Source organism: Zeugodacus cucurbitae, chromosome 5, assembly GCF_028554725.1.
Source record: "Zeugodacus cucurbitae isolate PBARC_wt_2022May chromosome 5, idZeuCucr1.2, whole genome shotgun sequence".
NCBI classification, from domain to species: Eukaryota; Metazoa; Arthropoda; class Insecta; order Diptera; family Tephritidae; genus Zeugodacus; species Zeugodacus cucurbitae.
Genome location: NC_071670.1, coordinates 6,625,392 through 6,653,362, shown reverse-complemented (window position 1 = coordinate 6,653,362; position 27,971 = coordinate 6,625,392). Strand labels below are relative to the sequence as shown.

The window sequence follows — 27,971 nt, the reverse complement described above, 5'->3', positions numbered from 1 at the left end:
CTTGTGTTTTTTTTTTTTGCCTTGTTAACACATATTGGTATAGGGGCACGTACAAAAAACCGTTTACTTGTCGTAAGCTGAGTCACTTGTCATGTTAACTAAAGATTAAAATATCCTTTCATTCGCCATGCCATGCCATGCCTGTTCGTGGCGTTGCCACCAGTGTCCTTTTTGTGTGCCAATCCAGCTTTTCTGTCATCACTACAACCTTTTGCGCGCTATGTAAACAAGCCGCCTGTAGACAACTCTACGATGTATGTGTGTTTGTAGGAGTGTGGCTTAACAAGTTTTGGCGCAACACTGAATGCGGCATGGCGATCCCGCTCATTCGTTGGTGGCTATGTGTGAGCGTTTGTCTGCCGTGTTGCTGACACATCATTGCGGAAGTGTAAAAGCGTAAATTGGAGCGGTAGCAGTGGCAACAACAACAACCACTGACAGCATCGTAAAAATCATATTTCATATTAACACACTACACCGACGCCAGCACACGCCATTACAAGCAGCTGAATAAGCGCGAAAGCTTAGATGCATACATGCATACATATCTACATACATACACACACACATACATCCCTGCATATAAACATAATTATATAGTTCCCATAGTAGCGCATAACGTAAAGCTGTAGTAATCCTGCCTGTGCGCAGTCCTTTGGGATACCAAAAGCTTTGCTTATCTACTTACTTAATCACGTACGACTGGCTAAGTAAATCTCTTACACGCCAACCTGCTTATGTAACTGTTAACCTATTTCTCTATGCCGTGCTACCTAAAATTTTATTCCACTCCAATATGCAAGTGCGAACGCACTTTTTACATTTCGCAATACTTAACTGTAGGATTTTTAAACGTCTAAATGAATTAAAATATTTCTAAAAATATAAATTTCTACAAATATTGCTCTAAAAAGCATTTATACTATTGCAAAGAAGTTAATAATGCGAAAATCTCTTAAAAAAAATCATTTACATAGTGGTTTAAAAAATTTCCCTTCAAGGTAAAAAATTTCCTTTCAGGGGAAATTTATTAAAAACAACAGATTTTGCAATAAATGTATGAAAACGTCGTGGAGATACTTTTCTCAACTCATTAAAAAAATTTCCCTTTATGATTAAATAATAATAATCATTCGAAATCTAAATTAATTCAAATATTTCTAAAAATATATATTTATTGCAATATTTATTGCTCTAAAAAGCATTTATACTATTGCAAAGAAGTTAATAATGCGAAAATTAAAAAAAAAATCACTTATATAGTGGTTTAAAAAATTTCCCTTCAGGGGAAAAAAATTTCCTTCAAGGGAAATTTATTAAAAACAACAGATTTTGCAATAAATGTATGAAAACGTCGTGGAGATAATTTTTTCAACTCATTAAAAAAATTTCCCTTTAAGGGAAATTTTTGAAAAACGAATTATACTATTGAAAAAAAAATTTTATACTATTGAAAAGAAATTAATCGTGGAGATAATTTTTTCCACTCAATAAAAAAATTTACCTTTTAAGGGAAATTTTCTAAAAACGAATTATACTATTGAAAAAAAAAAAATTATACTATTGAAAAGAAATTAATAATGAGAAAATCTCTTTAAATAAATCATTTATATAGTTGTTTAAAAAATTTCCCTTCAGGGGAAAAAATTTCCTTCAAGGGAATTTTGTTAAAAACCACAAATTTTGTAATAAATGTATGAAAACGTCGTGGAGATAATTTTTTCCACTCTATAAAAAAATTTCCCTTTTAAGGGAAATTTTCGAAAAACGCGATTATTTGTTTCTAAATGCCTAGGTGGCCTATACGCACTATATCAGTTTATGAAAATCGTATATAATTAAGTCCTAATATCATTTAAAGTAGCTTACTACAAAATTATAGTGTTAAAAGTTCTGTTGTAAATAATAGCGGTCTTCGTATGTCTGTGTGATCACATAAATTTGTATTTATATACCCATACCTACTGCCATGAACACCGTTGTCGAGTCTGCTAATTAAGTGGTTGTCATTACCAATAATTAAAATACATTAGCGTGCAGGTGTAGTTTATGAGGCTGCGGAATACGGAAAACTAGGAATTATGTAGAGTAATTACAGAACTCACTCACTATGTAGGTATGTACATACGTGTATAAATGCATACTAAAGGACATATTTAAATAGTTGTGTGTATACTAATGTAAAGATTTCCAAATGCCTGGTTACTTGTAGTGGTAATTCAGATGTAATTTTGCTATGATAGTGAATTTAAGTTCGGAGCAATGATTTCAATAAATAGGCAAACAATATGGACTTCAAATACTAATGCCAAACTCATAATATGCAAGAAATTTTCCAAATTGCTTTAAAATATTTATTCTCTTATATAATAATTCGTATTTTAATTCATATAACATTTGTTTAAAAACTTCCCTAAAGGGATATTTTTTGGGAAATGTTTTAAAATTCCATTTAATATTAAAATTTCCTTACAATACTTATTCTCTTTATAATAATTCGTTTTTTTTTTTAAACTTAAAACATTTCTTTAAAAATTTCCCTCAGTGGATATTTTTTGGGAAATTATTTAAAACACCATTTAACATTAAAATTTCCTTACAATACTTGCTCTCTTTACAATAATTCGTTTTTTAAAGCTGATAATTTTTTTTTAAATTTCCCTCAGGGTTTTTTTTGGGATTTTTTTTAAAATTCCATTTAAAATCACAATTCTCTTACAATATTGTTCTTTTTATAATGGTTCGTTGTTTAAAGCTCAAAATATTTCTTTAAAAATTTCCCTTGTTTAAAGCTTAAAAAATTTCTTTAAAAATTTCCTTCATGGGATATTTTTTGGGAAATTTTTTAAAACTTCATTTAATATTACAATTCCGTTTGAATAATTATTCTCTTTATAATAATTCGCTTTTTAAAGCCTATGATATTTTTTTTTTTTAATTTTCCTCAAGAGATATTTTTTTGGAATTTTTAAAAGCTCGATTTAATATTACAATTCTCTTACACTATTGTTCTCTTTATAATAGTTCATTTTTTACACTTTAAAATATTTTATAAAAAATTTCCCAAAAGGGATATTTTTTGGGAAATTTTTGAAAACTCCATTTAATATTACATTTCCTTTACAATATTTGTTCTAATAGTATTCCCATGCTATTTATTCAAATCTGTCTCTGTGTGTGCACTTGTCATGTTTGGTTTGTAATTGGGACATTTCCATGCTGTTGAATATATTTGAATTTCAATTAACACTGTTTTTACCATGTGCATTTTTTGTGCTCGGCAATTTTCGCTTCAATAAGAAATTTTCTAATTGGCTATGACTAATGTTAACATCAATGAGCTTTTGAATTGGTGAGGGCTATAGACATTTGTATTTTCGAATATTAATATGATGGGGTGGAATTTCAAGTGATGTGGGATGAAGTTATTAGTAAAGGTTGAATAAATATTTTAATATTTATTGGCAACTTTAATTACTTAATGCTATGTGAATTAAATTTTAGTATTTCCATTACACTTCAGCTTAATTTTGATATTGGGAAATTTTGTAAATATGAGTTTTATATAAGGAAATTTAGTAAATATGGTACTTATTAGTATTTATTGACAAATTATATTTAGATATAAGAATATTTGCATTTTCACGCATATTCAAGGTTTCTGAAACTATATTCAAGCTAAAAATGATTTAAAATACTCATTTGAAAAATGTCCCTTTTGGGTATTTTGAGTTATCTTATTCAATTACTTTTAAAAACGGTCAAAAAAGTGTTCCATAAACTATGTTATTGAAAATACGTTCCAGAAAAATTTCCCTTAAAGGGTAATTTTGAAAAGTTGCTTAAATATATAAATTTTACCTCGCATTAAAGTGTTTTTATGCTGCTTACAACTCACAACCTTGTTTTCGCTTTTTTATTAATTTTTTTTTTTTAACTTGTAGTCACCTGTCATTTGCCAGTTACTGCACAAACAAATATTTTTATCTCACATTTTCTCCGTCTCTACATTTTATTTATTTTTAATCTCTAACTTCAGTTGCCCTCTAATTTAAACAATTTGCATTTTCTCTCTGATGTTTTTCCGTCACAAGTCTTTATGGTATCACCCTTGCTCGACTTCAAATTCGCCCTAGCTAACTTTTGCCAGTTTCGAAGATGATTTTGGCGCAAAGGAAGTACATATATATTAAGAAATACAGATGCATTGCTGAAGCATTTTCCAACTGCACATTCTTGGCTGTCAACTTCAAAAGGCTTTCTTGCAGCAACGAGCAGTCAGTATAAGCTGCTTTGTTAATTTTTGTTACGGGTGTGGAAGTGAGGGATACACACTATACATTTGTTTGTGTATACGCTACTCCGTTCTCTTTGCTTCTTTGCCATCGTCAAATGCTCATTTGCATAAGGAATGCGAACGAGTAAAGGATGAGCGCACACAATGCCAGTTGGGGTTACCAAAAAAAAGTGAAGCAAAAAGCACCGAAATCTACCAAGTTGCCTCAGAAGACTCCTCAACACTATTTCAAGCGATACAATCATACCTTAGAGTAAAGAAATAAACGTAACGGTAGCAAAATTCTGCAGCAGAAAACTAGTGAAATCAGTAGCAAATAAGAAATGAAAAACAACAGCAAAAATGCGCACAGATAACGGAGAAGACGAATGCAGCGAACGAGCAAAAATGGCAAACGATGGCGCTGTAGAAATTCTGAATTGTAGTTGAAATTCTGCATGCAGCTAAAGGGAATTTATGTTGTTGGGGGCAAATGAAGTTGCAGAAAAAAATCAAATACACCTCTGAAAAACGATATACTAAAGAGTTTGATGCAAAACTATATTTTCAACTAAATTACAAAAAGTTGCGTGTTTTGTTGCATACTTTTAGGTGCAAAACTCAGTTACATTGAAGTTGCATATGCACAGGCGACATTCGATACAAAAATTTTGTAAAAAAGCGTGTTAAAGTTGAAAAATATATAACGAGTTGTAGCGATATGAGGAAGCGGATGGAGCGATGGTTAATTTTTAGTGTTGGAAATTAGTTTTGTAGTTTAATTTACATAACAAATTTGTGACAAAAAGTACCTTCATAACTTTGCACACATATTTACAAGTATTTTAAAAATTCCCTTTGAAAAGACTCTATGTTTTTTTAAATTAACATGCCAAAATCATTTTTAAAACTCAAATATTTAATTACTGGAAATTTCATATATTTAAAAAATTTCCCTTCGAGGGATTTTTTCATATTTCAAGGTATTTTTATTTTATATTATCTAAATTGTATGGAAGTCAAGTAATATAGAGAAAGTAAGTAAATTTACATAACAAATTTGGAACTAAAATTATATTCACAAATAGAGACACTTATTTACACATATTTTAAAAATTTCCCTTTGAAAATACTGTAGGTTTTTTTAGAATTCATATGCCGAAATTTCCCTTCGAGGGATTTTTTCATATTTGAAGGTATTTTTATTTTGTTTTGTGTAGAAATCTTTGAACAGTAAGGAAGTCAATAAAATGTTTTTTTTTTCTTCAAATTTCATACATATTAAAAATTTCCATTGGAGGGATTTTTTTTATTTTTCAAGGTATATTTATTTTATTTTATGTAGTCATCTTTAAACTGTAAGGAAGTTAATAAAATGTTTTTTTTTTCTCGAAATTTCATGCATTTTAAAAATTTTCCTTAGAGGGATTTTTTTATTTTTAAGGTATTTTTATTTAATTTTATGTAGTATTGTCTAAACAGAAAGAAAGTCAAGCCAGAGTGAAAAAGTGAAAATATCCCTGGCAAGGAAATTTTTTTCTACCATTTCTTTTTACTTTTCTGATATTAAAAAGCTGTGTGGTTATACGTACTACGTTTAAAAAATTTCCCACTAGGGATATTTTATTAAATAAATTTACGTTTAATGGATACCAGTACTTCCCTTGCACCCCTCTTTGTCTTACCAAATTTTCCTTCCCAAATTTAATTAAGAGCACTCTATAAATGTATTACTAGAAATATTTTTCTCTAATTTTACTGAATTTAAGTAAAAGCTCATAAAAAACGTTCAGTTTTATGCCTTTAAAAATTAATATTATCAGCAAATATTAACGCTACGCATTTCATTGCGAACAATCAAAGATAAAAAGTAATAACAGAAGAGCAAGCAACTTTTTTAATAATCCCAATGTGCCATACATATTGTGCGAAACTTCGCCGCACCGGCGTCTAACGGAAGATTACTATATATGTACATAGCCACATGCTCGACGTGCAAGACAGCGCAATGTGCCTTTGACTTTCCAATCGCTGACTGTCAAAGCACACCAATCTGCCGATTATCGTTAAACAGCCATCCCCATAGACTGTTACAACTACCATGCTCTACACGCAGTTCAAATGAGTTCAATACGCCGCCAATAACTCAGTGGCTGGCACAAGTGGCAGCGGCTGCTTGCTGCACGGCTTAGCAGCCAGTTGTCGGTATCTACCTGTCTTTCTATCTCTCTGTCTGTCTGTTTGTCGCTTCACGACAACAACTTTTTCTATTGCCAATCTATACATTCGAATGTGTGCTGCCACTCTGCTGCTGTCGCTGTGAAACGGTTTTTGTCGTTGCCGCCTAATAGGCGTATATAGCGTACGTAGCACCGAGATTTCTATCCCAGCTATGACAACCAACTAATTCCTTTTCCTTTTAGCCTTCGGCTTTTCCTTGCACCATCACAGTCTTGTATTTATGTCCGCTTTCAATCAGCTTAATCAATGTTATTAATTGGATGCCTTCGCCTTGCGCCTGCTGCTGCACTTTACCGTTATATACAACTTCACTCGTTCACATCGGTACTTCCGCTTCAGCAGCGCTTCGTTCGATTAGTTATTGGTAGCCAACGCCAGCGCAGCAGCAGCAGGCTGTTGTAGTGATAGTGTTACGTTTAGTTAAGTGTAGGCGAGGTGTATGGCATAGCCGTTGGAGTTGTGCGCGAAGTGAAGTGGATTTTTAATTATGTTCATTAGTTTCTCAAATATTAACCAGGAATGAAATTTACTCTAATTAATAAAGTTGTGCGGGCTAATTAAAAGGGACTCTGCTGCATGGCTTCCTGCCTACATGCTTACCTGGTGGTAGTAGTGTGTTGTGATACAAGTGCTGCTTTTGTTAGCGAGGTAAATATGTGCACAGAGCACACATACACTACTGCTATGTATAGAAATTGGTATATAAAGCAGTGTTTCATAGTTACAAGTACATATGCTGAGTGTAACTTTTAGCTTTTGAATTAAATTGAACTTAACCTTAGCAAAGAGTGAGGCTTTTGAAAGAAATTATAGTTATTTGCAAAATTTACGTTATAAACTACATATTTGAAGTTTAAATTCAAACTTTAAGTTGAGTTATTAAAATTACCCTTAAGGGTAATTTTCTTAAAACTTGTTTTATTGTTGAATACGTGTAATTTATAGTTGGTATTTAGGAAAAATTGCAATAAATGCTTAACTAATAAAATTTCCCTCGAAGGGTAATTTTTTAAAAAGGGTTTATTACTATTATTTCAGCAAAAAAATGATAAGCCAATATTTTTTAATAAATTAAACGCAAAAATAAGCTTCAGAAACGTATTACATTTCTAAATTAGATATTTGATGTTTAAATTCAAACTTTAAGTTGAGTTGTTAAATTACCCTTAGGGGTAATTTTCTTAAAACTTGTTTTATTGATGAATACGTGTAATTTATAGTTGGTATTTAGAAAAAAATTTCAATAAAAGCTTAATTATTAAAATTTCCCTCGAAGGGTAATTTTTTAAAAAAGGTTTATTACTATTATTTCAGCAAAAAAAGTATAAGCCAACACCATGTAATAAATTAAGCGCAAAAATATGCTTCAGAAGCATATTTTGGAGAGCATAGATGTGGGAAGCGATGACAGGACAACACGTAGTGGACACACCTATTAATACGTACGCACACTCACCTCACTTACAAAAGGGCAACACTGACCTATGACAATAGGCAGCACTGATAGGGCACGACCAACTTAACAAACAGGACAAGAACACAGTCGTTAAACAGTCATCGTACATATAGGACGGTCAAACGGACGGACTTCACATATTCAGTTTATACATGAACATTTAACATTTAACATTTATGTATTTTAAATAAAGTGTGTGTTAATTATAAAGTTGAACCAAGTGCGTTTATTTGAAGGGCTATCCTACATAGATACATTTAAAGGGTACTTTTCATAATAGAAATTGTTCACAAATTTTATAAAGTAATCATATTTAATTCTTCTAAACTCTCTATCTGCTCTCTTCACAACACAGAGCGAAATGTCCCCTCAAACACAATTGCTTGAGAGTATTTATCTTAATTTTCTTGAACTTTAATTTTACATCAGTTGGCGCATATCACCCCTTATTTCTATTTTCTTACTTCTTATTTTCGCATTTGTACTTATGTACGTGTATGTATGTATACCCTACATTCATTCTTAATGCTGCTTATCATAACGACAAACAACTCAATTCATGTCAAAATGTCACTTTACATTATGTCAACAACAATGCAGGAGATAAAAATATATTTTGCAACAACAACAAAAATTATAAGTAGACAACTTACAGACTCGCTTGCGATTTTGTTATTGTCTTACACCAACACTATAGTATACATAAATGCATACTTATATTAATATTTGCTCTTTTCTTCTTTCTTCTTTACTCTTTCATACTACGTTTTCGCGCACCTTAAATGTTGTTGAAATTACAATAAAAGCAACAAACAGACTGAACTGTTATTTCCGCTTAGTGCAACATTGCTGCTGTCAACTTTTTGAATGATTATTATTACTTCCGAGAGTGAACAATGTAACGACGGTCGTAATGAGAGCAGTTGAAATAACCGTCTAAAATTGTAGTTCACCGTTAAAGTATGCATACATAAGTATCATGTTTAAATTGTAGACAAATCGTAGAATTTTTATTACTTTGCTTAAATGTAGTGTAGCAAATAAAATGCGGTAGTAATATTTAGATTAGGAGTTAGAATTAAAGCTGTTTTGCCAGAAAATACATTTTAAGAGCTAAAACTAAGCGAAGTTTTTCTAAAATTGTGTTAAATGCTATCAAAAATGTAAACAAAATGTTTTCTACTGACGCTAAGCATATATTTAGAAATTTCCCTTATAGGGTATTTGTTATTTTTACTTAAAAACTAGCACTTTCGTAAAATATCAAAAAATTATTTAAAATTACTTAAAAAAAAAATTTCCCCAAAAGGTAATTTTATAAACTTCGCAGAAAAATGTGTAGCTGTTCTTAAATAGCACGTATACATGTATACAATAGTTTTGCAATAGTTTAAAAAAATTTCCCTCGAAGGAAATTTTAAAATCTGCGCAAAAAATGTGTGGCTGCTTCTAAATTGTACGCTTACTTGTCTAATAAAGTTTTCCAGTGACCTAAAAAAATTTCCCTCAGAAGGATATTTTGTGTATTCACATTGTATAGTTTCAACAGTATTACAGCGCTAAAAAGTTATAAATTTCAAAGTAACTGCACATAAAACATATGGGAAATGGAGAGAATTCAAGGTATTTTGCTAGTAAATAAATTTTAAGAGCTTAAACTAAGCAAAGATTTGCTAAAAAATTATTTAAAGATGACAAAAATTTAAACTAATTGTTTTCTACAGACTTTAAGCATACATTTAGAAATTTCCCTTATAGGGAAATTTTTGTTTTTATTTCAATACTAGAATTTTCGAGATTTTTATAACGTAAAACGTCTAAAATGCATTAAAAAATTCATAGCAAAAAATTTCCCCTCGAAGGAAATTTTTAATTCCGCGCAAGAAATGTGTTGCTGTGTTCCTAAATTGTGCGCTAAAATATCTTACAAAGTTTTCCAGTGACTTGCAAAAATTACCCTCGAAAGGTTATTTTTTTATGCACTTTGTAAAGCTTGACATAGCATATCCGCGCTAAAAAAGTTATAAATTTCTAAGTAACTGCAACTAAAACCATAGGGATATGCGATCAAATGTTGTTAATTAATATTTAATTGAATTGAGTGCTTACATTGCGCAAACTTACTTTGTAAGCTTGTTAATTTTGCGATTAAATGTGTCTTCACCCAAAAAATCACAGCAGCACCAAAGTGAAAATGCGCTTTCTTACAGCTAAAACTCCAAGCTTAAAAGTGTTGTCCATATTGAAAAATCCTTTTATACCTTTGCGGTGTGCCAACAACTATATCCTTGTTGATAGCAGGATTGCTCAGTTGCTGCAACATTCTTCCGCACGAATGCGTTGCTTATTATTTGTTTGTATGTAGCCACACATACATATATATGTGTCTGTGTATAACTTACTTGCAAGTAAATTTTCCACTAAACAACAGCAAAGTAAAATATATTGCGGCGCTGATAGTGAGACTGAGTTACAGTCAGAGAAAGAGAGCGAGAGAGAAGATACAGTAGATGTATGAAAGCGCAACTCAAATTGCCACAGTTGGAAGTTTTAGACGATAAACACTGTTGGAGAAAAACAATAAATTTTCATGTTGCTGGCATTTGCGGAAAAGTTTCACAAGAATGTTGCCAAAACCAAAGTCCCAAAGTGTCTTACAATGTGTGCGCACACTCGCTCACGCCCCTCACCTGTGTACAACTACAAACTGAAATCAAGAAACATAACTCTGTTTGGGAAAAGCTTCTAACAGATGAGTATACTTATAGATAGACACAGCGCGCTACTTGTGACCAGTGTTGACCTTTTTTTTGTTTTTTGTTTTCTTTCTTCTTCTTCTGGCATTCTCTTTGCTTTGTGCGACAACAAAAAGTAGCAGCTGTGTGGTTTAGCTCACTGACCGCGCGCACAGGTAACCGTAGGGATGAACGTCTTGCTTCAGTTCATACATATTGACTTGTCTAACTGGCCGGAAACTTTAAGGCGAGCTCAAGCGAAATGAGTGCTTTGATAAATTATGAAATCATTGTTGGTGTCCTTCGGAGTGTATGTGTGTGTGTGTATTTCTTCTGGAAAAGGATGTGTGTTGAAATGAAGAGATAATACTGAAATGGTTGTTGTTAATACGGTTGTGAGTAGAGTTATGTAGTAGTAGTACATGTGGGTTAGGGGGATGAGAGTGCTGCGAATTAGCTTTTCAAATATAAAGTTGTTAAAAAGGTAGTTAATAAAGTTGTTATCACTCGAAGAATATCCTTTGTTATTGGTGAATGTTGCAGAAACAATGAAATTAATTCTTCATTGCATATTAAATTTAGAGCTTCCAAGAAATTATAGTCCACTATCAGCAGGAAGGTAAATATATTAAGTTTGAAAATAATTTGGACTTCATGGGTACACTAGAAGTTCACAATTTTTCCAAGACTATCAAATAATTTATTTTCCTAAGCATATTATATGGTTTTCGAGTTCCCTGACAACAGTTTAGTCAAGTTTGACACCTCTTATTCGTACTTGTCCTTGATATAACACAACCATTCTTATACTCGAGTACTTCAATGCACTTTTGATTGATAGAAATACTCAGAGAGCTTTATCGGAGTCGATCGCTCTAATTAAAACGATTTTATGCCTTATTTTCGTACTCACGAACCTCCGAATAGTCATCTACATTCCTTTTGAATCTCTTACTTCCTTAAAAATTATTCTCTTGAAGCAATTTATGAGAACCTGAGACACTAAACAGTTGGATGAAGAATTCAGGATAAAATGGAGAACCCAGCAGAAGTGGACAAATATATACATTTAGACGACACAGACATTAAGTTTTAATCCAGTTCTAAACTCAGTAAGACATGTGGACCACATATGAAAGATTATCCTCTACGAGTAGTGTCATCGAAAATGGCTCACAGTATTTTATTAAATTCAGCGAGATGCCGGTTGTAAAAATAACAAACCGGAGAGCCCTAGAGATGGGACGTACTTAGGATGGGAATAAGTTAGAAAAGCGGCGGATTCATCTGTCTAAAGAACTGCGTATACTGAGGATGGGTTGGGAACCTCGTTTCTATAAAAGTAGTGGTCTGCCGATGTACCGCTTGTAAATATGACAAGCCAGAGAGCCCTAGAGATGGGACACACTGAGTTTGGGAATAAGTTCGAAAACGGCATTTGTCTAAAGAACTTCGGATAATGAAGATGGAATGTGAATTTATCATTTTTATAGAAATAGTAGTCTGCCGAGATACCGCTTGTAAAAATAACAAACCAGAGACAGGAAATACTGAGGTTGAGAATAAGTTCGAAAACGTCAGATTCATTTGTCTAAGGAACTGCGGATACTGAGGATGGGTTGGAAACCTCTTTTTTATAGAAGTAGTGGTTTGCCGAGATACCGACATACTTAGGATGGGAATAAACTTTCGAAAACAGCAGATCCATGTGTCTAAAGAACTGCGAATACTGAGTGTGGAATGTGAATTTCTCTTTGTATAGACTAATGGTATCTTCGCCTTCACACTGGAGTGAAATATCAAAGCGCCTTCAATGTATAACGAAATTTTACTATAACTATTGAAATGGTGTACAAAAAAACTCAGAAGTCTTCGTTACTCAAGAAGAAAATGAATGCAATACAATATTGACTGTGCAGCTAAATAGTATTCAAGTGGATCGCAACCAAGTGGACGAGACGAAATTCATACCGAGTTTCTAACTAAAGTTGATTTTGAGAGATCCGAAGAAATTCAGTCTCCAATGGACTAGAGTCGATCACATCCAAGTGAACCTGAACTGCTATTTACTTAACTGGATCTGCATCTGAGTGGTGATCTTATAAGATCCGAATCCATTGCCTTGAGCACAGACCAGATTCATACCTAACTGTTACTACAACTGTACAGAATATGATCAGATTTAGTCCCACCTGCCTTCTAATGGACTAACAAATATCTAACTGGGTCTGCAGTTATAAAGAATTCCTTGAACAACGTCTGTCAAGTATATCGCAAGTTGTATTTAAGTCTATTTCTAGTAATTGGAGAAAAGGGGAAGATATTTTTATGGAATCTGTGATTGAGATTAATTGGGTGCGATCCGAACTCATCGTATCATCGAACAGATCAAAACTGATGAAATTCGATCAAATCCAAACTATAACTTAACTCAGTCTGCATCTCAGTATTGATCTGATCTCGAATCCATTGTCTTGAGCATAGACCAGATCCATACTTAACCGTTTCTTGGCTGAGCAGAAAAGATGTAGTATTTGAGTAGCTACCGTATTCAATATTAAGAAAACACTACGGACAAGGGACGGGATCAAATTAAAACCAATATCTACTGAAGCATGTCTGCTTACTCTGCGCTTTCTTAGAGCAGCTGCAGCTACTAGCACCTGAAGATGGTTCCCCAAAGCATTCCATTGCCACTAATCGTACCTGTTTAGTTTGATTCGGTGTTTCAAGTACATGTCGACAGATTAATTTACTTATTTGTACAAATATATATTCAAGCTAAACTCTGTACTTTAAATAGCTTGTCGAACAAATCCCCCGTTACAAATATATTTCGTACAATTACCGTGTATTGAATGGGGCAACCAGAAGACGCAACAAACGACTGACAAACAAACGTGATGTGAAGAGCACTGGATGATTACTGTTTATGTATAAATGTACCTACAATACATGACAGCAACAAAGGAGCAATGATGGTAACAACTCGAATTACTATTATTACAACAAAGCCATAGAGATAAAGTCAACAGGCACAACAGCAGCAGCAGCAGCAACTGCAACAACATCAACATGGATTTCACTTATGTCAACATTAATAAACTGGCAACCGCATGAAAATGGAAATGAAAGTGGGAAAACGGCCTGACAACTCGGGCAAATCGAGCAACTCTCGAGCTCGAAATGACACCGATACTGGTGGGATGATGAGGTGGGATGGCGCGCGAGTCCCACTGCCGCACTGACTAACGGACTGGCGGATTGAGAATGTCGAAAGTGGAATTTCAAAGTGCATGAGGATAGAGGAGTTGGATGTAGCGAAAGCTGTGCGAAGGATTGAGCGCTGAATTGGAGTAGGGCAACAGGCCAAAGAACGACAGCGCCCCAAGCGCAAGGAATGTGAACCCGTGTGCAAGCAAGCAACGCGTCAGCGCTAGCAATGTGGAGATGAGTGATGTCACAGCGCACACACACAGCAGTTAGTTACAAGCATACTTGGCTGCTGGCGGATTTCGTTTCGTTTTTGGGTCAGCTTATTATTATTGCAGCGAGTTATACCAGCGCCAAAGCACAAACTCAAACTGCTTATGCAACTGCTATTGCTGTTGCTGCTGCCAGTGCTGATGTTGTTGTTGTTGTTGTTGCTGTGGCAAATAAACCGCAAACAGCTTTTTACGCCAGCTTGCTGCCAACAACTTAGCAGCTGTTGCAACGCCCAGAGCCGAGCACAGGCGGTACAGGTTCAGCCGGGTGCTGGCGCTGCGGCAAAGCAAGTGAACAAGGACACAAGGCGTACTCTTACTCTAGTGGACCCGGATGTGTGTGCATGGCAGAGATAAAAGTGGATTATTGCTGACTGCGAAAGGGCGGATAAACTGCAGTGGTAGCTAGTTGTTGTTGGCTTAAGAGTCGGCGTTGGGTCTAGTGAAAAAAAATGAAAATATCTCGCTAAATAAAGTGGATTTGCCATTTGCTTGTTGTTGTTGTGTATAGATTTTTTTTTAAATATTTGTATGTGCTTTTGAGTTTTTCCAACAAACCCACTTCCGCCTCGTTCTGCACAAGTTAATATTACGCTTGGCCAACTCGATTTGTTTGTTTGTTTTGTTGTTGTTGTTGTTGTTTATTTATATTATTGTAAAATACGCTGCTGCTCAATATGACCTCCATAAACACGCTTGCGCTCATAAAACTGGGTTAAGTCTAATAGGATTAGCCAGCAAGTATATTAGAAACAAGTGGAATTTCATTTATCGAAAAAAAAAATGGTGGCAAAGGCATTAAAGGATTGAACTGGTGGCTCTAAACGAGTTTGTTTGCCAGCGACAAAGTGATAAAGTTATATAACTGCATTTTACTGAACTTTTTCATTTGATAAAATAGAAACAACAAAAGATATTTATATATTTTTCGAATATTTGTGTGAAGTTAGAGCACCGTTTCAATAATTACGTTTTGAAAAAGTTAATTGCTTGGAAACTCTGTTGAATGGTAAATACTTAGAATATCCATCTTGATCTAAGAAAACAATGTTTTGGAACCCATTGCAATTAAGTCAGGGTTGCCATCTTGAGCTTTGAATTCGATTGAAACAATTTGAATTACCAAAATATGGAAATATTTTAATTTGAAGTCATTAATCTCATCTCGAATATTGAAAATCTATTTGAATAACCAAAAAGACCAAATGTTTTCCGGAATTCTTCCCTTTCCAATTAACGTTAATAATCTCGGGGTTTCCACCTTAAGCAAAGTACCTGAAAGTACTCAGTTCGACTAGGAACTGACCTTTCTATGATCTACACAGAGATTGTAACATAAAGGAAAGTTGACCTGGAAGAATGATCAAACTCTATATGAACTTGTAGACTAAGGACTCACAAACTGAGTACTAATTGTAAATAGGAATCCAAATACATAAATTTGTATAATGTTTTGACTCAGAATGTATAGATTTTTTTTTGTAGGAAACTATCATCAATTAGAAGAGTCCAATTAAGCCTATTGAGCTATCACAAGGCAGGTTATAGGTTATAGGATAAAAACACTTAACAAGCCAAGATCTAGTACTAATTAAAAAAAATTTATCGGCAATTCCTACCAGACAAAGTTAAAATTCCGAACTTTGAACTTATGGAACACTATTCATTAATTGAATGATATGGTCTCCATCGCTTATTTCGAGTAATTTTCAAGGTAGGCAGAGCCGAATATATGTATAGAGGAGAGTAGTTTCCCGAAACTACGTTTTCCGTCAAATACTATAAGTTGAAAGATCTTCAGTGGCCAATAAGTTCACTAATTACATTAGAAATTTAAAGTGAGCGTCTCTGTCTATATGAAAATTTTTTTAGGATGTGTTCACTAGTAGATTTTATCTTCTAGATTCTACACTTGTTCGGAGAAGTCTAGGTTATAAGTTCATTTACAAAAAGGTTCGTTAGCAAGTGTTCCAGGGTTGTGTTGTTCTCTGTAACTCTATAAAAATTGTTCCTGAAAACCTCTTTCTAGACATAATTTTGTAGTTAAGTTGTTGGCTGATATTTCTTTAACTCTTGGGCACTCTTGGAAGTTTTTAGAAATCAAATTTTGTTTTTGGAATATGTACGTAACTTCAACTGCAGCCAACTTCAAGAAGAGTTAATATTGAGGAATTAGTATTAATCAATTCAGTATAAATTTTCATATAAGTGGTGATAAGGCGAATCAGAATACATATTTAGTTGATTTCAGATGACGTTCATCTTTGAAAATGCTATTGAAATTGATTATGTAATAATTATATTTAAAGCTCAGGGGTTCCGAAAAATCTGGTAGTTTCGTACGTCCTTCACCGATTTTTTCTTCTACAAATTAGAAATGTAGAACGATGGTCTTTCGTCAGGCAAATATATCAGTATTTTGATGAGCTTATAGGTCAGAATGATATTCTTCGATATACAGTTGAAATTCCCTAACTCGAATCACCATAATCCATAAAACAAACTTCGATTAGAGAGACTTCCGAGTTATGGAAGGTAATTTGTATGAAGTTTTACTTCTCTTACCAACTTAAAGAGTTCGAGTACTTTGTAGAACTTTGAGTCATAAAACTTCGAGTTATGGTAGTTCAACTGTATTTACTGGAGAAAGACAGTCGTATGTTGCGGAAGACAGTCATATGTCGCACACTGTACCATAAAAGATGTTCTGAGAAGTGAGAACTGACTATGTGACTTACTTGAGCTCTGTAATGAAAGACTACTGTAGACAGCAGAAGATAAACGGTTAATAACAGAGCAAGTAGAGTAAAAAATCTTGCTTATTATGTTAAAAGCTATAGTCTATGGAATATTATCAGGGCGAAATGCATGAGAAAGAGGAAGAGGTAAAAACTGGACTGGCTGCATGAGAAAGAGAAAAAGCTACACCACAGACGAGCTGCTTGATTAAATTTTGGATGGACTGCATAAAAAAGACGGGACTTGGAAGATGAAACGACGTTTTTTGGTTGGACCGCGTGTGTTTTGGAAGGATATTGAGTTAGTAAAAGATAAAAAATTCGATTCGAGTGAAAATCAGATCAAAGCAACAGTTTGGAAATAATATATTTAGGCAGCTCTGCCAGCTGAGAGAACGCAAATAAATGTCAAAATGTGACATTTGAGATGTAGAGATTTTTGGCCTTCCGTACAACTTCCATAAAGCTCATTGAGGTACAATTAAAACTTTCGCTCTCATGGCAGAACAAAAAGTAAGCGTCGTGTTTTTTCTTTTACATTTTTCAATTAATTTAATACCTCTTTTTATACTCTCGCAACAATGTTGCTAAGAGAGTATTATAGTTTTGTTCACATAACGGTTGTTTGTAACACCAAAAACTAAACGAGTTAGATATAGGGTTATATATATCAAAGTGATCAGGGTGAAGAGTGGAGTTCAAATCCGAATGTCTGTCTGTCCGTCCGTCCAAAATCGGATCACTGCCACGCCCACAAAATGGCGAAAACCGAAAACACATAAAGTGCCATAACTATAAATAAAGCTATGGAAATAAAATTTAGTACAAAGGATCGCACTATGAAAGGTCATATTTGGATGTAACCGCACCCAAATCGGTTATTTGTATATATCTCGCAAACCAATAAAGTTATAAAGCTTTAAACTTAAAGCCAAACTTTCTGCAGTCGTTTCTTTTAGCCACTTCTTAATACAGTCCAAAAATGAAAGAAATCGGATAATAACCACGCCCACCTCCCATACAAAGGTTAGGTTGAAAATAAGTAAAAGTGGGTTAACTTACTAACGAAAAACGTCAGAAACACTAAATTTCACATAAGAAATGGCAGATGGAAGAAGCTGCACTCAGATTTTTTTACAAAATGGAAAATGGGCGTGGCTTCGCCCACTTATGGGTCAAAAACCATGTCTCAGGAACTACTCGACCGATTTCAATGAAACTTGGTTTGTAATAGTTTCCTTACATCCCAATGATATGTTGTGAAAATAGTCCAAATCGCTTCACAACCACGCCTACTTCCTATATACCAGAACTTTGAAGAAAATCTGAATCGTTTACTTTACAATATATCAAGTAAGTACTAGTGAAGATATCGGTGCAGAGCTTTGCACAAATACTACGTTTATACTGTGGCAGCCCCATTCTAAAAATCGCCAAAATCGGACCATAGGTTTTCAAGGCCCCATATATCGAACATGAGAACCTCGGTGCTTCTAACCTAATATTAGGGTTTCCAACTTTCAATGGACTTTATACAATATATATGACGAATATGTGGGTCAAATTGTCTATTATATAATATTAATGAAGTTAAATAAATAAATTGCTAGAGTATAAAATGTTCGGTTACACCCGAACTTAGCCCTTCCTTTCTTGATGTTATTGCTATTGTAACCTTCAAAACTTCGCCACCACAAAACAGTTATGAAATATTTATTTAATAAATTAAAACAGCCGCAAACAAGCACACATGTATACATATAACTATATGTATGTATGGATGACACACATGTGTGGTGAAACAGCAATAACAACAACAGCAACAACCACACTTAATGAAATATTTATGAGTGCAAGTTAATTTTCGCTCATTAAAAGTTTAGATGTGTAACCGAAAACAAAAGCAAAGCGTTATAATAAAAACCAACACAAACAAACAATAAAAGCAATAACAACAACAAGAGAAACCCCGGACAAAAATAGTACACACAAAAGCCAAAGACAAAAGTAGAAAATTAAACAGAAATTAACAACATAAATATTACATGTGAACATACAGTTGTATGTGTATGTGTGTGTGCGTACTCTTGTGCGTAAAACGTTAGAATTGGGTGCGAATGACAGGCGTGACATGCCATTGTGTGCGCGCACACTCAGCTCTATATTCATATGTATCTGCGTGTGTTTTCAAATAAATTATGTAAATATATATGTACGAGTGTGCGTCTGTGTTGCCACAAACTAATAAACAGCAATAGAAAAGTGTTGCCAGTCAGTCAGCGCATGCATGCTGCCTCCGAAAGGGTTGTGTATAGGTGCGGTGCGCCAAAAAAAGGGGTTTAAACCGAAATATTTGGCAATAAACATGTTTCACATGCATGCTCGTTGATTGTGTTGGCATTACTGTGCCATACACAAAGGTTACCGGGCTTGCGCGCCATAAAGTATGCAAATAATTTAAATTAATACTTTTACGAAGGACGAAAAAAAAACAAAAAGTTGCAAGAAAGTGACTGCGGCTTATTTGTTATGCACATACAGACAGACAAACAAACGGAGGATATAAACCGTATACATAAATACATACATACATATATAGTATACATATATACAATAACTTAACGTGGCAAGTAGTTAAAGTTCTTCGCCTTTACACACGCACATTTACACATGTTGTTAGCGTATATGCGCTTAAGTAGATGTAATATATAACAGCAGCACTTGCCGCTTACAGCATTATTTCGTTGCGCCGCAAGCGTAATTTATGAAACTTTATACCCTTTATTTGTGGTTACATTTGTTGTTGTTGTTGTTTTTTATATTTTATTTGTGTGTGTGTTACTTGCTGTCAAGCATCATGCAACACATTAATGAACCGCAATATGGTCATATATATGTATAGATTGCAAATATTTTGTATATAGCGCCTGTGGGTATGCTACAGCAAAACGTTTGTGCGCTTATAAGTGAAAGTATCAAGCGTTAGTTAACATGCTTGGGGTGTTTATGGCCAAGAAGGTCAAAGCACTTCGTTTTTATGTATTTTTATGTTATATACTACAGTTATACATATGTTTAGATACTATGTGTTGCTATAACCCATTGTGCACTTTTCGACACTTTTTATTAAAGCCAGCTGGTTATTTTTTATGCACACATGTGTAGGGAATTTGCCTTGCAGCAATGCTTTTGGCTGTTAATTAATTGTTGCCAGCAGCAATGGCGCCGAGTGCTTAAATAAAAATGAGAGACTTTAGTATATGTTTCACATACATATATGTGAACTAAATATATGTGTTTTCATATATGCATAAGCATGTTTAAATACCCCTAACTGTTAGTAGTGACCCATCATCCATTTTTGTTTGTTCGAGGTAAAGGTTTACGAACTCAGCGAAATTTTAAATCACTAACTGCCACTGACACATGTGCCATCTGTTAATAATCACAATGCAATTAAAATAAATTTTAAATTTTTTGTATTTTCGAAACATATACAAGTTGGAATTTTCAAAAAAAAAAAATTAAATATTAAAAATTTTTTTATAAAATAATTTCTTTTTATAAAATATTTTGTTAACAATAATATTTTTATTTAAAAAATATTTTAATATTGTTTTATAAAAAATTTTTGAAACATATACAAGTTGGAATTTTCAAAAAAAAAAAATTAAATATTAAAATTTTTTTTTATAAAATAATTTCTTTTTATAAAATATTTTTTTTGCAATAATATTTTTATTTAAAAAATATTTTAATATTTTTTTTATAAAATATTTATTTTTTATAAATTTTTTTTATTAAATACGTTTTTTATAAAATATTTATTTAACATTTTTTTTTAAATTTTTTTTATAAAATATTATATTTTTTTCTAAAAATTTTATTTTCTATTTTAAAATATTCAAAAATCTGTTTTGGTTTTACTTGTGCACTCAATTATTTTTAGCTGCGATTTTAGCAAATTTTTTTTAATCATTTCAAACGTCAAAAAAAAAAAAAAATAGTAAATTTATTACTAAAAAAAAGAATTTCTCTCGAATTTGTCAAAATAATATTTTATATTATATTTGCTGCCAAACGCAGGCTTAATTTGCAAATATACACTTGCAAACAGGAAATATGCAATTTAAATTCATGCTGTGCGCTCACACATCAGTTGCTATTTATTTGATATTATTGCCAAATTCCTATAATCCAATAAAAGGTTTTAACAGCATAAGCTAGAGTATTTGACGTGAATGCAATATGGGTTTCAAATATATTTTTTAATTTTTTTTAACTCACAAATAAATGTTGCATCAAGCATATCTTCACAGTGAATTATAATTTAAAAAATTTTAATAAAAAAAAAAATTCATAAAAAATATTTTTTTATATAAAAAATAAAAAAAAATTAGTTTAAAAAATTTTAAAATTCAATGTTATTAAAATTTTTTTTCGTTAAAATATTTTTTGTTTTAGTTCAAAAATTGTAAAAAAGATTTTTTTCTTTATAAGAAAAATGTTAATCTGAAATTTTCAATACTGTATTTATTATATTATTTAAAAATTTTTCACTTACTTTATCAATTCAAAAATTAAATTCATTAAAAAACAAAACATAAATATAAAAACATTCCTTTTCGAAATAATATTTTTTAAATTTGTTCTCTGTAAACATTTTCAGTTTAAATTTATGGAAAATTTGTATCTTTTAACTTTCACTTAAAAAACTTAAATTTAATAAAATTTTTGTTTTTTACACAAATCAAATTTTAGTCCAAAAATCACAAAGTATGTAAATTACAATATTATTAAAAAAAAATTTAAGTTGAAATGAAAAAAAATTGAATTTTGAAAAAATTTTAAATTTTAATGTGTTCGAAAATTTTCGAAAGTTCTAAAATATTTAAAAAAGTAATTCGAAAATAATAAATCCTTTCATCTAAAAAGATATAATTTTTTTAAATAAACATTTTTTTAAATGATTTTATCTAAATTTTTTTTTTATTTTTTATTAAAAAAAGTATTCATTTTTCATTTTGACACACAATTCATAATTTATTTATTTTCTTATAATTAAATTTAAACAAAAAGACACAAAAGAAAATGTTTTCAAATCTGAAAATAATTTTTAGTCTATGATTTTTTTACTAAAAATCAATTAGCATAAAAAATATTGAATTTCGAATTTCCAAAACATACATTTTTTATGACGCCTCGAAAAATTCCACAAATTTGAAAATGTTGTTGTTGTGAATATTTATCGTAACAAGAGTTTAGAATAACGGCGCCGAACATGAACCAATTTAGTAACTAAAAGCGCTAAAAAAAAAATTACAAAAAATTATTAACACAAAATATCGCACTCTCCGCTAAGCCTGTGTGTATATGAGCGCTAAAACACCACAAAAAACAGTTAAAAATTTATTCAAAATTGTTGCACGTTCTATGGCCAACTTTTGCGGCATACAACGTGCCGCTGCCTAACTCTTTGGTATTATCAGGCCTTAAACCTACATATGTATGTACATGGATCCATGCTTCTGTAAAGGGATTTGTTGTATGTTTATAGCAACAACAAATATTTCAGATGTTTTGTATCTATTCACACAAGTCTGAAAGTTGTACAAATCTAATAAATTTGTTCAACAGCAGCACTGTGTATACACTACATTTTTCTTTTTTATTTAATTTTTTTTTATGCAAAATTTTTACTATTTTTTATTTTTGAAAATTATACAAAAAAAAATTTTCAAAACTAAAAAAAAAAAAATAATTTTGAAATAAAAAAATAAAAAATTATTTAATTTTTTTTGTTACTTTCTTAGTCCTTTTACTTTTATATCTTTTGTGATTTTTTTAATTTAATTATTATTATTTTTTTTAATTTTTTTTTGCATTAAAATTTTTTGAATTTCCCGAAAATTTTAAAATTTTATCCAAAATTTTAATTTTTTTATTTCAAATTTTATTTTTAATGCAAACTTTTTATAATTTTTTTTTTTTGAAAACTAATATACACAAAAATTTTCAAAACTAAAAAAAAAAAATAATTTTCAAATAAAAAAATAAAAAATTATTTAATTTTTTTTGTTACTTTCTTAGTCCTTTTACTTTTGTGATTTTTTTAATTTATTTATTATTATTTTTTTTAATTTTTTTTGCATTAAAATTTTTTGAATTTCCCGAAAATTTTAAAATTTTATCCAAAGTTTTAATTTTTTTATTTCAAATTTTATTTTTAATGCAAACTTTTTATAATTTTTTTTTTGAAAACTAATATACATATCTTTTGTGATTTTTTTAATTTATTTATTATTATTTTTTTTAATTTTTTTTGCATTAAAATTTTTTGAATTTCCCGAAAATTTTAAAATTTTATCCAAAGTTTTAATTTTTTTATTTCAAATTTTATTTTTAATGCAAACTTTTTATAATTTTTTTTTTGAAAACTAATATACACAAAAGTTTTCAAAACTTTAAAACAAATATTTTTCAAATAAATTATGAAAATTTTGCTCATTTTCTTATTCTTTTAAACATATATTTTTTCATTCCTTAATTAAATATTTTTTTCATTAAATTCTTTTAATTACTTTAATTTTCTGAAAATTTTATTTTTTTTACATTTAAATTTTTTTTCATTAAATTTTTTTTGTAATCTTTTTAATTTTTTTTATTAAAAATTTTTTTATTTTTTTTTCATTATTATTTTTTGAATTTCCCGAAAATTTTATAATTTTTTGCAAAGTTTTCATTTTTATTTTTCAAATTCTTAGTTTTTTCCCTGGTTTTGTCGTTTTTATTCTCGATGTGCGACTTTTTCAGTTTGTTACAAACTTTTTCCATCAGCAAACTCAAATAAATTGTAGCGACAACAAACACACACACACTCATACACAAACAAAATTAGTTTTTATTGACACACATGCAAACACACACACAGATGCACACATGCCAAACACAGCGACGTGTTCACTCCTTTCCCGAGTGTTTGCTCTTGTATTTATGTGCCTCTGCCGCCGTCGCTGTCGCCACTGCTGCTGATTGACTAAATAAATTTATCTACTACACCGCCCTTACCGCGCGCGCCACTTCAAGAAAGGCACACAAACCAACAAAAGCAATAACAAATGCGGAAACATTTCGCTCGTAACGAAGTGAGCAAATAGTCAACACTCGCTTTTTGGGGATTGCTCATACGCCCTGTTGTGCCTGCAACGGCCAGTCTGCCTGCGCTTTGTTATGGCTGCTTGTCTTTGCTGGGCGACTGGTTTTTTTTTTTGCGCGCGCCTAAATTTTAATTTACAGCTTTCGACAAATATTTTCAACTGCTGTCGCTTGCTGTAAGTGTGTGAAGAGCGCGAAGAGAGCGCGCGCTTGAGTGTGACACAGTGCAAGTTAGTATTCCCAGCTTGATTGTCTGCGCATTTTTCCCCCCATGTCTTCGGTCATTCTATTTGCCAAATGCTTTCATGTATGCGCGCTTTAATTGCCCTTTTCGTGGATTACAGCGCGCTTCCGTCGATTTCCGCTTCGTCTATTTGCGCGCTGCTGTTCTTACTCTACCTTAGCGCTTTTTCTCTGCAGACTTGGCAGTAGTTGAAGTGACGTGCAGCTATGTGCGGTCTATTGACCTGTAATCGATTAAGTAGCGCGAAAAGTAATTGTAGTTTTTCAGTCGACTTTGACAGCAGGCGCTTAATATCGCCGGTGTATTTTACTCTTTGTTTTTAGTCTATTGTAGCTTTTTACTCACACTTTTGCATTAAAAGATTTTTAGCTGGAGTTTATAAAAGTTTGATATGCACTCTATCTTATTGGTGGATTTGCGAAATGCACATTTTTCAGGGCTTAAGCTTTGACGTAGAAAAAGTGAGATAGTCATTACAGTGCAGACTGTGGGATTTTTCTATTTGATTTAATGCGATTACAGTTTTTTGAGGATTTTTTTTTAATTGAAGTTTTTCTTAGGACAAATAGCAAAAAATCTTCTAATGATATTGAAAAATTATAAATTAAAAAATTTAATTGAACAATTCTATAAGATAACGCTTCTATTTTATGTACTTTCTTCTCTGAACTTACTCTCTCATTCAAAATTAGCTAAATTCTTACATACTCTTTCAATTATCGGAAGAAAAATTATCGATAAATAAATATAAATATATTGTATCGGCATAATACAATTCACTAAAGCTTAATCTATCTTCAGCTGAGATCAGATTCTTTGCTTTTTAATTTTTTAACAGAGCAATAAGTCTTTTTCTCTTACTAGACAAAAATTATCTTGTTTCAATACCTAACACTTAGCCGAGACACATACCAATATTAGTTTAAGTGCCAAATTCTTTTCTGTAATTTTACATGGAAATATTACTAGCCAAGACAAGCTTGAAGGGGTCTCGAGAATTATGTGGAAAGTATGAAAAAGCTGCTCATAAATAAATTATTTACTTCTTGGTAATGCAAAGCTCTCTGGAAGCTCTCTTTGGCATATGCCACACCCTGTGAAGCTTAGTTTATTATTGAAGTTTGTTGTATACATTGAGAATATTTCAGAAAACCTATCTCTCAATACAGTTAAAGATTGCATGCATAAAAAGCCTATTTGTAGAAAAAAGCTCCGCTAGATGACGGATGACGATTTAGCCGGAAAAAGCCTTTACAATGTCAATACGGTACAAAATTTGAAATTCCATCCCATTTTCCAAGTCTACAAGACTCTTTATGTTGAAAAGTAGCCTTTTAGGGAAAAAGCTCTTGGGACGATTTATGAAGATCACAAAGCTTTCATGTCTGTAGTATTTTTCTAAGTAAAGATATGAGTTTTGAACAGTCTTACTATAATTCTGAGACCAGTTTAGGTACTTAATTGAGCTTACTGAATATTTAGGGTCCGTATATTACGGATTATCCAGTCAGTGAGCTTTCAATATGATTGACTTAAGCTAGTACTGACTATACTTCAGTTCGTGGTTGTACTCACTGCCCGACATCTACTGAAGTACTATCGCAACGTGAATTAAAGAATCTTTAAGAAAGAATTGAAAGGTTGCGACAAGCTGTAATTCGTTGAAACTAGGGACGACTGCAATTTTAAAACTTTTAATGACTTGTGAGCTTTTTTTATTGAAATAATGTTATTTCGAAAACGGAGATACGAAACTGCTAGCTTCAGTGCTGCTGATCAGTAAAAACGCTAAGTCCCTTCTTAGCTTAGTACTCTCGCTCTACTTTTTTTGTTGCCTACTTTTTGGCGCTTTATTTCTTTTCCAAAACTACTATAAGAGCACTTCCCCGAGACCATTTTGTCGTAAACGCTTTTCTCCCAGCTAGCGGCTAATTTACGTAAGTAAATTTTCTTGCACTTAAATGGGAGCTGCAAAATTTCTATACAAAAAATGATAATAAAAAGCGGAAAGCTAATTAGGCTAAACATACTTTTAGGAGCATATCAACAAGAAAAGCCAAAAGCTACCAAAAACAGGTAATGACAATGCTAGCAGCAAAGCTTATACGCCAAACTAATTACAAAATTTCCGGAAGAAAGTCATACTAATAACAATGAAAAGTAAAGTAGTAAAGCAAAGGAGGGGAAGAGGAAGCTGAAGAAGCCCAAGAAGCCCGTTTAGAGGCAGCGAAACTTAAGAAGTGGAACTGAGAAGCGCATAACAGCTGACTGGTTGATTAGCTGGCTGCACAAGCAAGCAGCTAGTGCGCTATTTGCAAGCTTTACATCATTAATGTGACTTAATTGCAAGCTATTAACGGTTGGAGTTTCACAAAGCTGTTGAGCGTTGAAAGGAGTCAAGGCAACTTGGAGCAGAGCTGCTATTAAATATGCTTAAATTGGTGTAGATTTTTGAAAATTTAAAGAAAATTTTATAAATTCTGAACCCAAAACTGACGCTTTAAAGCCTTTTAAAGCTTTTAAAAGCACCATGGCACCCATATACACCGGGATAAAAGGCGGTGTGTCGCCTGAATGCCGCTGGTATGCGCTGTAAAATATGTGTCACATTTTCACACTAACGATGCGAGAATGCTGGCACAAAATCTAGCGCTGCATAGCGCCTGCGGTTAGGCAGCTGTAACATAAAGCACGCAAAAAAATCAAAATAAAATGACGAAAATAAAAAAAAAACACGCTAGAAAAGTAAGATAGAAGGCGCACAAAGCACACCGGCGCCGTATACACACGTGTGCTAAGTGCGCTGCTTGCGCGCCAACGCCTAAAAGTATGCCAACAACAATGAGAAATAGCAGCATGGAAAACAAAAAAGATAGAAAGGAAAGTTATGCAGTGTTTAGCTGTGCGGCAAAGTAACGGCGAAAATGCAAAATTAAAAAAAAAAATAAAAACAACAACAACAAAAAGTATATATGTATGTATATGGAAAACAAGCAAGTGCCAGCAACAAGCAATGTGTCAACGCATGCTACACGACAGCCACGCATATATACGCACACTTTTGCATACATAGCATAGCAATGCATGCATATGTTGCTTGCGGTTGCGCCCAAATGTACGCATATGCCAACTCAGTCGAGTGCTAAGAATTGCTTTGGCTAACAACAAATAGCAAGTCTGAGTGCGCAGCGGCGTCGTATTGTGCGTTGGTTGTGTATTTACAAACATACATACACAGTATGCTGCATGCAGTGTTGCATTTATGCACTGTATATCGGGTTTAAGCAATCGGTGTCTGGGATAGTGAAGCTTATGCAATTTTTTGGATTATTTATTTAGTGTAAAAAACAATTCAGACGTAAAAAGAAAGAGGCCGAAATGCGTGAGTATGAAAAGCTTGAAAAGCTGGCCGACATGGGTAATGCTCGAAAATTTTATGAAAAGATGAGGCGATTAACAGAAGGTTTCAAGACCGGAGCATTATCATGTAGGGACCGAGAAGGTAATCTGGTAACGGATGTCCAGAGCACACTGGGATTATGGAGGGAACACTTCTCCGACCTGCTCAATGGCAGTGAAAGTACAACACCAGGAGATGGCGAACCCGATTCCCCAATCGATGACGATGGAATAGATGTTCC

The 27,971-nt window shown here is 32.5% G+C and overlaps 2 protein-coding genes across 4 annotated transcripts in view; one reads left to right on the top strand and one right to left on the bottom strand.

Moving 5' to 3' along the window:
• LOC105216730 (uncharacterized) overlaps positions 1-27,971 on the top strand; it is a 230,424-nt gene that overhangs the window by 40,952 nt on the left and 161,501 nt on the right. The gene's annotated exons all lie outside the window — the stretch shown is intronic.
• LOC105216729 (protein tweety-2) overlaps positions 1-27,971 on the bottom strand; it is a 161,344-nt gene that overhangs the window by 31,191 nt on the left and 102,182 nt on the right. The window lies entirely within an intron of this gene.